This window comes from Ambystoma mexicanum, chromosome 5p, assembly GCF_040938575.1.
Source record: "Ambystoma mexicanum isolate Mex_15411 chromosome 5p, UKY_AmexF1_1, whole genome shotgun sequence".
Taxonomy (NCBI): domain Eukaryota; kingdom Metazoa; phylum Chordata; class Amphibia; order Caudata; family Ambystomatidae; genus Ambystoma; species Ambystoma mexicanum.
In genome coordinates this window covers 1,067,891,477-1,067,903,913 of record NC_090930.1, presented here as the reverse complement: position 1 = coordinate 1,067,903,913, position 12,437 = coordinate 1,067,891,477, and positions in this window count along the sequence as shown.

Genomic DNA, 12,437 nt, shown 5'->3' with positions numbered 1-12,437 from the left:
TGATCTAGAGAAATTACATCTATTTTTAGCCGGGGACTTCAATCTCTAACTCTAACCTATTAGATAATTGGAGTGGATATGGGAGGAACAGGACTTTGTGTGGGATATCCCACTGCTGGTAGCGGATAAAGCCAAGACGGTCCATAGCCACACATTTGACACAGCTCGTGTGCTGCTCAGCCTACATTTAAGACCTTGTAAAGGACGTTTTGCTGGGAACCAGCCAGCTTGTCATACACATTTGTGGGTAAATGGCCATTCAGTTATATATTACATCTTGATAAAGGCCCAGGGCTGGAGTAAGGCAGATGGCTTTGAGGTTTCGAGTTTTCGGCCCGGTGATCATCAACTTGTTGCCATTACTCTCAATGGTAGCAGGGTATGCCCGCAAAGTTATTAGATGGCCGAAGATTATTGAGCATGATAAGAAGCCCATAATCTATGTTTGTTTGTTTGTTTGTTTGTTTGTTTGTTTAGTATTTATTATGCGCACCGGACCCTGGAGTATAAGGGCGCAAAAGGTAAGAAGATGTACAGCTTGGAGCACAGTTACAGGTTACAAGTTGCAGGTCATCGGTTACAGGCATGTAATACATGAGACAGGTAACAGGCAAGTGGGAGCAAGTTCATGCATTCATTTAACATTTGTTGCCATCAACCAGTTGATCTATGAGTCTATCAAGAGCAATTTGGAGGTGATTTATAGCGAAGAATTCTAAAATGATAGTATTTTGGGAGAATTCCAAAAACCTATCATAAGTATTTCTCCACATTTCACCTGGAAGGCCTGCAAGTTATAAAAAGTGCCTTAAACAGGGTTAAGTGGTATGATGCTGAATGCCAGGCAGCAAAGAGCCAGTTATTGGATTGCCTCAAAGCTGATACTGTAATGCACAAGATACAACTTCGTAATTGTAGAACGATTCATAAAAAGCTGGTAGCAGATAAGAAGAATGCCCACGATAGTACCTTGTGGTGCCGCTTGTTGCAGGGATTTCATAATGGCGACTTTGTGGATTTCTAGAAGAGAATCTCGGTGGTAGAATCAAAAGGGGATGGGACTTGGTATTGTTGTATTACTGCTCATGCCTGGCTGAACACTTCTCGGGTCTATGCCATAGTACCATTACTCACGTGGAAACTGCCCCCTTGGAGGACAATGAAATTGTAAAAGAGCCCAAAGGGGAGTTCAATCTCAACTTGATGGTGCAGGAAGTCTGTAAAGCAATTTGTAATCAAAAGAGTGGCAAAGCAGCAGGTCCAGACGCAATCCCTATGGATTTTTAAAAAGTTGAAGCATGTATATGGGGTCCTTTTAATGCTGTCCGTGTGACAAAATCTGTGCCCGCCTCCTGGCCATTTGCCTGATTGTCCCTATATACAAGAAAGTGGGCAGGGATTTACCTGAGAATTATAGGCCCATTTCACTTTTGGATTGCCTGGGCAAACCTTTCACCAAATCAATTCTGGTTCACTTGCAAGCTTGGGCAGAGGATAGTAATATTATCAGTGATCTTCCGGCTGGCTTCCGGAAAAGCAAAAACGCAACAGAGCAAAGCTTGCGATTACACCTGTAGGGTCAAAGGTATATGGTTTTGAAAGGCATGAAGGTGTATAAAATGTTGGTAGATCTCAAAAACGCTTTTGATGGGGTGTCTCAGGAGGCTTTATGGCAAGTCTCACAGAAAAGAAAAGCCCCCTCCACTTAATCTCTCTTATTCAGGCACCATGTAGTAACAATGAAGCAGCAGCGACATATGGCTTGGCTGGAGAAGTTACCACATCTTTTGCAGTATTGAAAGGTGTGAGGCAAGGCTGCCTACTTGCGCCCCTGCTCCCCCCCAGAAAAGATCATTGTGCCTCTAATAAAGCAGTGTTTTGACTGTCCTAGAATGGGGGTGGATTGGTATCCTGCACTGCTGTATGCAGATGACGCTGTGTTGCTAGTAGAGCACCCCCTCTGGGTCTGAAATTAACCTTAGATATCTTCCTACAAAAGTGCAAAGAGCTTAATTTGAGATTGAACATCAACAAAACAAACATGCTGGTTTTCAAGCCCCGGTATTCAAGCATTGTAGGCTTACCATTATTGTGGAGGGGGAAAGATTAGAACAGGTTCCGTACTTTGATTACCTTGGAATTAGATTGCATGAGAACGAACTCTTGGCTGCCCACTCAGACAAAGCCTGCACCACTTTAGGGAAATATGCCAACGCCCACAGTACTTTCCATGCAAGGCACGGTAGGGGGGCTATTGCCCCAGTATTAGAGTTGTATTGCAAACAAGCGACCTTTGCGAGTTTCTACGGTGCTGAACTTTGGGTTTATGTTAACTCAAAAACCCTAACTGAACTGGAAAACAAACACCTGAAGCAACTCCTTCAGATACCTTCAGGATCCCCGAATACACTGACTGTCGCACTTGGAGACGGGTATGTGTCTGATTGGAGATCAGTTGGCTTGAAACCATGTAGTTTCTTGGATAAGGCTATGGAGCACAAAAGGCCTTGAGAAATATCAGGGTGCAATATCACATGTCTTCACCACATGGCTTCCCCACAGGAAAAGGTATTATATAACCTTAATGAAACATCATTATGGGTGGACCCACAATCCATTGTTAAGGGTGACAATCTAGGTTAAAGGATAACGCAACTGCCTTCACTAGGGGTAAAACGGTGGAAGCTGCAGGCAAGTTAAAGCTGGGCTCCACCTATTTAGCATGCAAGCCAGAATTTGTCCAGGAAGATTATTTGGATTACTTGAAGCCGTCCTTTGTGCGAGCTCTATTTACTAGCTTTAGGACGGGGACATTAAATATTGCTGCTTTCACCAAATCATGGGAAAATGGTGGGGATGGCCTCCGTCCTCTATCTGATGTGCGAGAAGAAACGATTGTGCATTTTTGATTTCTGTGTGAATCATTGAAACGGGTGATAGCACGGCTCTTCGAACCATTGATACAAAGTGAGGGTGTGCGCTCAGTAGCAGATGCTTTAAAACTTTGTGAAAACACTTCAACCCTAATTGTGTGACAAGCATTGCAAGTTATATTCGTTTGGCAGGGCTATGTAGATGTAAGCTGTTCCCCGCTAATGGAGAGTATGTCTGAATTTTTTTTGCAAAGTCACTATTGAGATTGGAAATAATTGTATCTTGGGGTTGCAAGTTTACTCTCCCAATATTTAAGATTTTATGTTTTTTAAAACCTTTTAAATATTTAATTTTTAAAGTGTATATAACAGTTTTTGAATTGTTGGTTGAACAATGCCAATTCAATAGGATAGGGTTTTTGTAGATAACGAATCGGATATTGATTGGACAACTATTGCTCTTTGTTGCAACTGCATCTGATATTTGTCCCTTTCCTCCAATAGTGCACTCAATGAAGAAATATCCTTTCTGGGTATTGAGCAGACTATTGGGGTTAATCCTGGCACTTACACAATCATTTAAGTGTAACTGACGGGGCACAAATGCCTCCTCTTCCAAGAGCATGAATTTGTTCTCCCTCTCTTTCTTAGAGCTATAGTTACTCCCAGTCCTTGCCACCTAATTGACTTCTGTGACTATCAAGGACACCACGTCCCATGAATCAGTACTAGTGGGTTACACAAGTGCATAACAGATACAAGTGGCATATGGTGTATTCTTTAACTGGAGAACAATAAATGTATGTGTCTATTATGCGTGAGCCAGTACCAACCAAGGGTTGTTCAGGGGGGGGGGCTTCTTCCTCCTAGAATTTCTTTTAAATAGTGGGTTAAAATGGGGCATTTTAAATCACTTTCTGTGCAAAAAAAAGGTAAAAGGCCACATAGTTTGCCATCAAGTGTGTATGGTAGCACATGAAAAAACCTGATAGACGCAAGATACCAACATGCTGGATATGCCTATACATGTCCTAGCCAGTTTATTTACCAGATAAGGACTCCCAGACAGTAAAAAAAATATCATGCCGCAGAAAGAAAGTATAACCAGACAAGCTATACCAAGATAGGCCAGTGTACCAAGCAATCACACTTTTGTTTGCTTTTACCCTTAAGGCAAATTACAAAAATGCCAGGGCACACAAGGACTATGGAACTACACTGGGGCCACTAATGTAAGTAAGTCTAGCCACGTAATAACACTCATCATGTTTCCTTTATCCTTGATGTCAAGTAAAAAGGAACAAATGCCATGCCACAGTAAGACATTTACTGCACACTGACACCGTAGGCCAAGCTAATCATGTAAAAACATGTATCATGTTTGCTTTACCACTGATGCCAAGTAAAAAATGTCATGCCACATTAAGAAAGTAAATGCAGACTGACACTACAAATATAGGTCAGTCTAGACACGTAATAACACGTATGGATGCTTTTCCCTTGATGCAAGGTAAAATATGCCATCTCACATTGCAAACATAAGTGTTAATATGTGGCTTGACAGGCGTGCATTCAATGATAAGTGTTATTACTTGGCTAGACTGGCCTACATTAAATGTAGGCCAGTCTAGCCAGGTAAAACATGATAATTGTTATTACCTCGGTAGACTGGCCTACATTGAATGTAGGCGAGTCTAGCCCGTTAATAGCACTTATCATGTTTGTTTTAACCTTGATGCACAGTTACTGTGCAACAGTTACCGTGCATCAAGAATAAAGCAAACATTACACGTATTATCACCTGGCTACACTGCCCTTCATTGATTGTAGTCCAGTGACAGCACTGTTTGCTTTATCCTTGATGTACAGTAACTGTGAATCAAATTTAAAGCAAACATACGTGTTATACATGGCTAGACTGGCCTACATTGAATGTAGGCCAGTCTAGCCACGTAATCAACACTTATAATGTTTCCTTTTCCATTGATGCATAGTATGTGTGCCACAAGTGTAAAGCACAGATAAGTGTTAGTATGTGGCTAGACTGACCTACAGTCAATGTCACGTTATAACACTCCAGTACCGTTTTTGCTCTACCCTTGATGCACACTTATGTGCATCAAGGGTAAAGCAAAAAAGAATGATATGCCTCCCATTAGTTTCAGGGGTGGGGCTCACAAACATACACACACACATACATCATTGGTGCATTCATACATCTTTCATACAACTCCTTGCATTCATATAAACAAACACCAATATACATACATAGAAGCATACATCCTTACGTATTCAATTAAAAAAACACTTTACTTAACCTGCATGCACCCTCCACACATGTCTGCACCACCACAGGAGAGGTCCTCCCCTCCTTACCACTACGCAAACGCGCTGCCTGACAGGAGTGGGCTCCTCTCCTGTCAGGCAGCATGTCTATGTCAGGCAGCATGTCTATGTTGCTAGCACTATAATGGGAGGCAGTGGGGCCAGTCTTCTAATGCTCCGGCTCCCCCCTTTATTATGTATTACATTTATGGCAGAACCAAAAGGGCTAAGAAACAAAACAAATAGGTGTAGGCAGGCAGGCAGCATAGTCTCTCAAGCAAATAAAACAGACTGAGGACTGTGCTGCCTGTCACCCAGGCGAGGTGGACAGCCTGCCACTCAGGCAAAGGGGGTGCTGCCCCCCAACTGATAGTGATGGGCCACTACTGACAGACACCCTCCAACAAAGACCTTGCCTTCAGTGTTCACTGCCAGGATTACTATGTGAAACTGCAGCATCGAAATTTGCAAGAGGCACTGCAAATGCTCCACCCCCAGCTGCTCTTGGCTACCTAGCACCCATTAGTAGTTGACCCTGAGCTAAGGGATGGTTTTACAGGAAAAATCAGAATGTATACTCTTTTCGGCATCAAAAAACAGTGTGTTTTACATCTGAGGGGTGTTGTACGCTTGTGTTGGATCCATAGTCCATGGGTGGAAGGGGCTTTTTGGGTGCTTTAAACCATATTCTGAACAGGCCTTTGTAATTTTGTTTTATGCCACTGATGTTACCCTCAGAGGTTTAACTTACAATTGTTTCAAGCATTTTTGCCAAGCAAACGTTACCAATAAAGGGATTTGCTCCTAGCGTGCTTCAATCAGCTGTCTTGGTCCTCACTACGCGCATTTTCGCAGCTGGTACCCCTGGCAGTGCCTCTGCTTCCCCTGGTTCTAGAAGGGGCAGGCTGTTGGATTTGTACCTCAGATGCACAGAGTTCGATATAGACATAAAGCAGTATGTTCTAAAGTCTGCTTTTAAACAATACTGCATTTAGCATAGAAGAGTGAAATGCTCAACGCTGTTGACAGGGGGCAGTGCTATCTGTGTGATTTTCCATGCTCCCCATGCTCTTGGATATGGAGATGACTGAATCTCTATGAATGGGAATGTTTCCCCCACCATTGATTCTGTTTTAAACATGCTAGTGAGTCAATCTTTCTTTTTTTAGATTACATTAACACAATGCACCAATTAAAGTGCATCGCTTTTCATATACCACTCGCTTAGAATTAGGAAAATGCTTTTAACCGTATGGCCAAAGCAATCACTTGTTGTTCAGACATCTTTTATTTATTTTCTGGCACTTGTAGTTGTGCAGTTGTAATTTAGAAAAAAAAGAAGAGTGCAAAAAATTAAGGACATAACAAAACTTTTTATACCTGATATGGGATCGTTTGAAATGTCTGGGATTTCATCATATTGAACACTGATTTAGTAAACGCATAACTTTGAGAAAGGAAAGGTATGTTTGAAAGAGTAAAATAGCTAAAACCAAGAACAATTATTCAATGTAAAGGGCTTTAATTAATAAATTCAGTACCAGAAGTGAGATTAAGCCCTCGCCTTAGAAATATGTGAGCAGCCTACATTCACATAATGGATATGAAATTGGCTAATAACATCTATCAGCGCTTAGAAATTGCAATATTCTGTCATGCAACGGTATATAAAAAGTTGCTTTATGTTTAGTATAATAGAAGGACTGGGGCATATGTTAACTTTGTGTCACAATAATTGGCAGAAGCACCCTATGCATAAACTCCCTCAACATCCTGGCTATCAGTCACAGTCCCTGAAGTTAATAGTGGCTTGATGGACAGGTCAGGTTCTTGTTGGGCAAAGGAAGCACATAAGGCGTGCATAAGGATATGATGTCAGTTCCTGGGCATGAGAAGCTGTAGCTTGTATTTATTAAAGGAATAGTGCGCTCAAAAATTGTATCGTCCCGATCGATCGGGCAAGTCGCTATAAGCATACGTTGATCGATTTCCAAATAAATTTCTATGCACGTTACCTTAGTTTTCCTCACTTTTACACATGTGAAATCAGGCAGCAGGGCACGGTCATCTTGTGCTAATCTCATCCGTTGCCGCATTGCCCTAAGGTGAACTGCCCTCCCAGCACTAAATCATATCCCCCTCCCCTGAAGCTGACATCACTATTCCTAGCGATATTCTCCACCTATTTTCATGATGATAGTGTGTCGCAAAGCCAAACGTGCCCAGTCATCACCTACGTCTTTACGTTAGTAGACGCATAACCCGGAATATCAACACACACATCCTCTCACAGCACAAAGCTTCCCAAATCAGAACAGAAAACACTATTTTTAAAGGAAACACCAATACTGTGTAATTTATAATGTGCTTTTATTTCTCATTAAACGCTTTGAGAACATCCGTCAATTTCCATTTTCAACCAAATGTTTTATTTCGTTCTGTTCGAACAGCAAATCTTTATCATGAGGCACAGAGTGTTCCTTTAGGTAGAAGAAGCACATTGGACGCACCTTGAATTGCAAGACTTCTACATCAGCTTCTTGCTAGACCACCGTAAACATTGTCAGGTTGCTCCTACTTGCTGGTACCGCCAAAGGGCATATCGGTCCCGGGCGGTCATCCCACAAAAGAGTAATTGTGATCCAGCCATGTAGGTTTATCTGCCACTGCCTGTTGAAGAACCTGTCACTGGGTATCAGGAAACGATGACATTCGGAGAAAGGGAGGATGTAACTGTGTAGAAAACATAACTGAAATATATTTCAGTAGTCGTTCTTTATTCAAATTTATCCTTGTACCCTTTAATTCAGCACCGGGTAAAAACTAATAATGAACACAAACCAGAAACACAGACGGCATTATAAAGGGCTATTAGCAACGAACTTGGCGTTGGTGGAACCTGGGGGAATCCATACATATACCTCTCAACTCACATGCTTTTGGCGGGTGTCATCCGCCACTTTGGCAGTTCTATCAACCGCCAGGCTCCCTACACGCCCATAGGAACCAATCGGCGTTCACCCGCCAAATACAAAATCGAATGTTTTCACCCGCCCAAGGGCCATGAAAGGTTGAGAGCTATGCCATTCGTGGACTCTATGCATTTTGTTGCTGGACTGCCCATGTGCCCCAGACAAAGACAAATACATACAGGTTGTGTTTGTGTGTTGTCACAATATGCCCCAACCAATATGCCCCAACTTCAGTAACACTTACATTATATTTGATATGTCCATTCTCTTGGCGTAACGCAGAGTGTCCGCTCAATTCAACAGTTTTCATGAAATGAAATTACATGTTCCTTTGTCCACTTTTAAAATGGTGAACCTTATCATGTTTGCAGGTATTACACACATCCCGTCCCTCAATCCAGAGCAAATCCTCCCTTTCTTCCAATGACGAACAGCAATTTAGCCTTCTTAGGAGAGCGTATTTTTTGGTGAATGAAAGCCACAAATCAAAAACTTACCGTACAGGAAGCCTTGGTGGGAACAGCCCACAAGCAACAACAAACATACTGAGTGACCTTCACTCCATGGGAGCAATTAGCCCTGCCGTCCAATGTGGCATTCAAAATATGTTAGAAAAATAAACAAATTGTTTGCTGGCATCCACCAATGTCGTGCTATCGTGAATACTTTTTGCTCATCTATATTGATAATGATTTAGTTATTTTAGGGCAACAGTTCCAGTTAGAGTCTTCCCCATTGTCATGTCTGCGTGCGCCCTGTTATCGCGGAGGAATGTGCCCTGCAGATAACGTGAGACACTGACAAGTCATAAATCGAGTTCCCTTCCATCCCCACTAAACTTCCTGTACACTAACAAATGTTGTGGGAGAGGCGGTATATGCCGCCCCCTGCACCATTCTCGTACAGTGCAAATGACGTTTAAGCTTAGGTGGGAGACATCTCCACCCCTCATGTACCTATTTGCATCACCCATGTTTCATATAAATGTATTAACGCTGTGCTCATGTGTATACTTTGAACTCCATTTTGTGTCCTTCAAAACGCCAACTTTTTCTAGGACCTCTGCCCATCTTGCGAAATATTCACTCTCCCTCTTCCAGCGCCACGCACAGCCAGCCCCCACCATATTTGTCCTCTGTCAGCGCAGCGTGTCCCCTGTTCTCAGGCAAATGCAGCTGTTCAGTTTTGCAAGTAGCGAGCATCGAGCCCTGACAAAATGTGCTCATCCAAGAATGTGAGACCAAGGCCTGCTCCAACGTTAGTGCCCCATCCATCTCTGTTGACCGGCTCATGCCATCTCCACCCCCTCCCTGCCAGGCCACGGTCCCCTGAACCCATGCCCCCTATTCCCTTTGGATGCATCTGGTCACCAGACCCTATCCCCACACCACCTCCAATTTATCTACCATATACCTAATCTCGAGTGGTCATATATTCTGGTAACACTGACACCTATAAACACTGTCAGCCTCATTACGACCCAGGCGTTAAGGGTTAACGCCGTCATTAACCCTTAACGCCTGATTCTGATTTTAACGGCTGCTTTTAGCAGCCGTTAAAATCCATGGCGCTAACCTGCCATGATGCTAATTACGCCACCGTAATTTACGGTGGCGTAATTAGCGCCTTCCCCACTCCCATTATGCCCTATGGGGCAAAAATGGGAATGGGGAAGGGGAAATGGGAAATGGGGATTTACCGCCCCACTCACCTTGGAATGGGGCGGTAAATCCGCCATCCACCATGGTGTAAACGTAGTTTACACCATGGTGGTAAAGTTGGCGCAATTAGCGCCTGGGTCGTAATGACCCTCTGTGTTTGAAATCGTAAGACTCCAAAGGCCGCAAATCAAAGATCTTCCCTTCTGATAATGCACCCGAAAGGAACGACCCCTAACACATGCCCCCATAAAAAATATAGGTCTTAATGCACCTATTTCACACCAACAGACCCTTTCATGCAGTGTTTTGCTCATAGTCATTAGTTCTTGCATGCCAAGTTTGCTATTTAGCTTACTTCTCATTCCCTAGTGGGACTCGTATTTATTCAGACCCAGCAGTTGCTTTCATGCAGATATCCTTTGGACCCTCCTATGCTCTGATCATTGACGGACCCACAAGAGCTGGCCAAAAGCAACAAGGGGAAAACATAGAGTTGCACTATATGGCATGCTCCAAACGGCACTTCTTGCAAAAGAAATTGACAAAGAGGATACATTTGAAAAGACAATTTGGACGCTTAATACTTGTTAGTACTTTTAATAGCTTTGCAATTCAAGTTAAATAGATTTCCATTGGTCATGGACAATGTACAAACATTGTGGAACATACACACTGCTGCTAATCATTTATACCGGAAAGTCAAATGTTCAACGAGATCTGCTTTTGGGGGGCTCGCTTGCAATGTTTTGTGGCAATGTATGTACCCTAGGAACAAAATCAGAATCAATTCCATAAGTATGCATGGCCAACACAGTCAAAGTGAGATCTTTCACAAAATCGAATTCCATTTCCTGGTATATCGGCTTGGCAACCCATTTTTTGCTTTGTTTGGAAAAGGCTGTTGTGTAACAAAGCATTTCAAAGTTTCCTGCAGTTCTCGATTGTTCGCTGCCTAGATTCTTGTTATGCACTAATATGTCTAGTAATGTTCGATTGTACGCGTACCGTCTATGCCGAAATGCAACCTCTTAGGCATGTAATTTAGGCACATATTGTGGAACTCCTCCAAATCCCTCTTAAAAGAGTTTTTATCAAACACGATCTTCTCAAGAGCTTTGTATGGAGGTGAAGATGGAACCAACCACTTCTTCTTGCGTTCCTGTTCCTCCGATAAAGGTCTATGTGCACATTGGTGAAAATGTTGGTTTTCTGTCCATGTGTGGACGTTGGAACAGTGGTGCATCTTTTTTCCATTAGAATTTTCCACAGACCCATCACAAGTTTTGGAGCTCGACCAAAGATGGTTGCTGAAAGACTGGGACCACTGTAAAATATTTTCAGACCCCTTTTTTTTTACCAGCAGCTGTGATTTTTTTATTGATTGATTCGACAATGTGCAATACATCAAATTGATGGCGAATGTTTAGAAACTGCTCTCGCATGACCTTGGCTATAGAAACATGTCTGTCAGTGGCTATGAGGTCTATTTGCATTCCCATTGATTGAAGATGTTCGAGGGATTTTATGAAACCAAGTTTCCCCATGGCCACTGAGGATTTACTTTGGGACACCTGCACGACCTCCGAAATCACAATTTGTTTAGTTTCCATGTCCTGAAAGTGGTTTGTGCAGTACGTTGCTGAAAATCCAGGGCTGTCACACTGTCCATCGCCAGCTAGCCTGAACCGTTTGCCAGAAAATGTCCTTTCAATTGTCATTTGTTCACTTTTTCCAGGCTTGACTAATAGCGGGGAATAATAATTCTCTTTGATATTTTTAGTACTGCATTTTCACAAGGAACTGAAGTCCCACAAATTGACAGAAACTGGGCAATTTACTAAAAGTCGAACCATTGAAAAGTAAAGCTGCTGAGCACAGTAGATTTCCACCCGGCACCATGAAAATGTATCATGGAGGTGGGCAGAGGTGGCTTGTATTTTCTGGTTAGTGCCTTGTAATAGACGAGTCACAATCACCAATGGCTCCTGCACAATTTCCCCCGCACTGGATGGACACATTTCAGCATCAGTATAATCTCTTTGAGGCAGCTGTCGAATACAATGTATTTATGATCCTTTATTAGCCAATCGTCCTGCATGATTGTGGTTTGTGACTCAACTGTGGTGGACAAATCACCTGAAGTAGAAAATCTGTAGTCAAGATCTTTGGCAAGTTCCTCTGTCAATTGTGTTGAGGCTTCAGTCTCTGTTAGTTCAGCTTTTGTTATTTACACACTAATTGGAGAAACCATCAAAGTCGATTGTTTATTGGGTGGACCTTTTTTTGCGGGTGTAGATTGTGTCAAGTGGTCAGGGAATAATTCAAAAGCGCCTTCATTATATTCCATTTCATCTTCATCTTGTCTAGTTCTCACATTGTAGCAATGGTCCAACAACACTTTGCATGCTTCGCTGGTCAAATTCAATTCATTTTCTGGCCATTGGGCATAAGCATCTTGAGTCTGCTTATTGACTGGACCACGCTGTGCCTCAAATAGTAATTGCTCCATGGTGAAATCTGTTTGGCAAGCAGCATCTTTGGCTTCATTTGTTGTCTGGGTCTTTATACTTCTTTTCCTTCTGGGCTTCTAGGAGATGGGTTGTAAA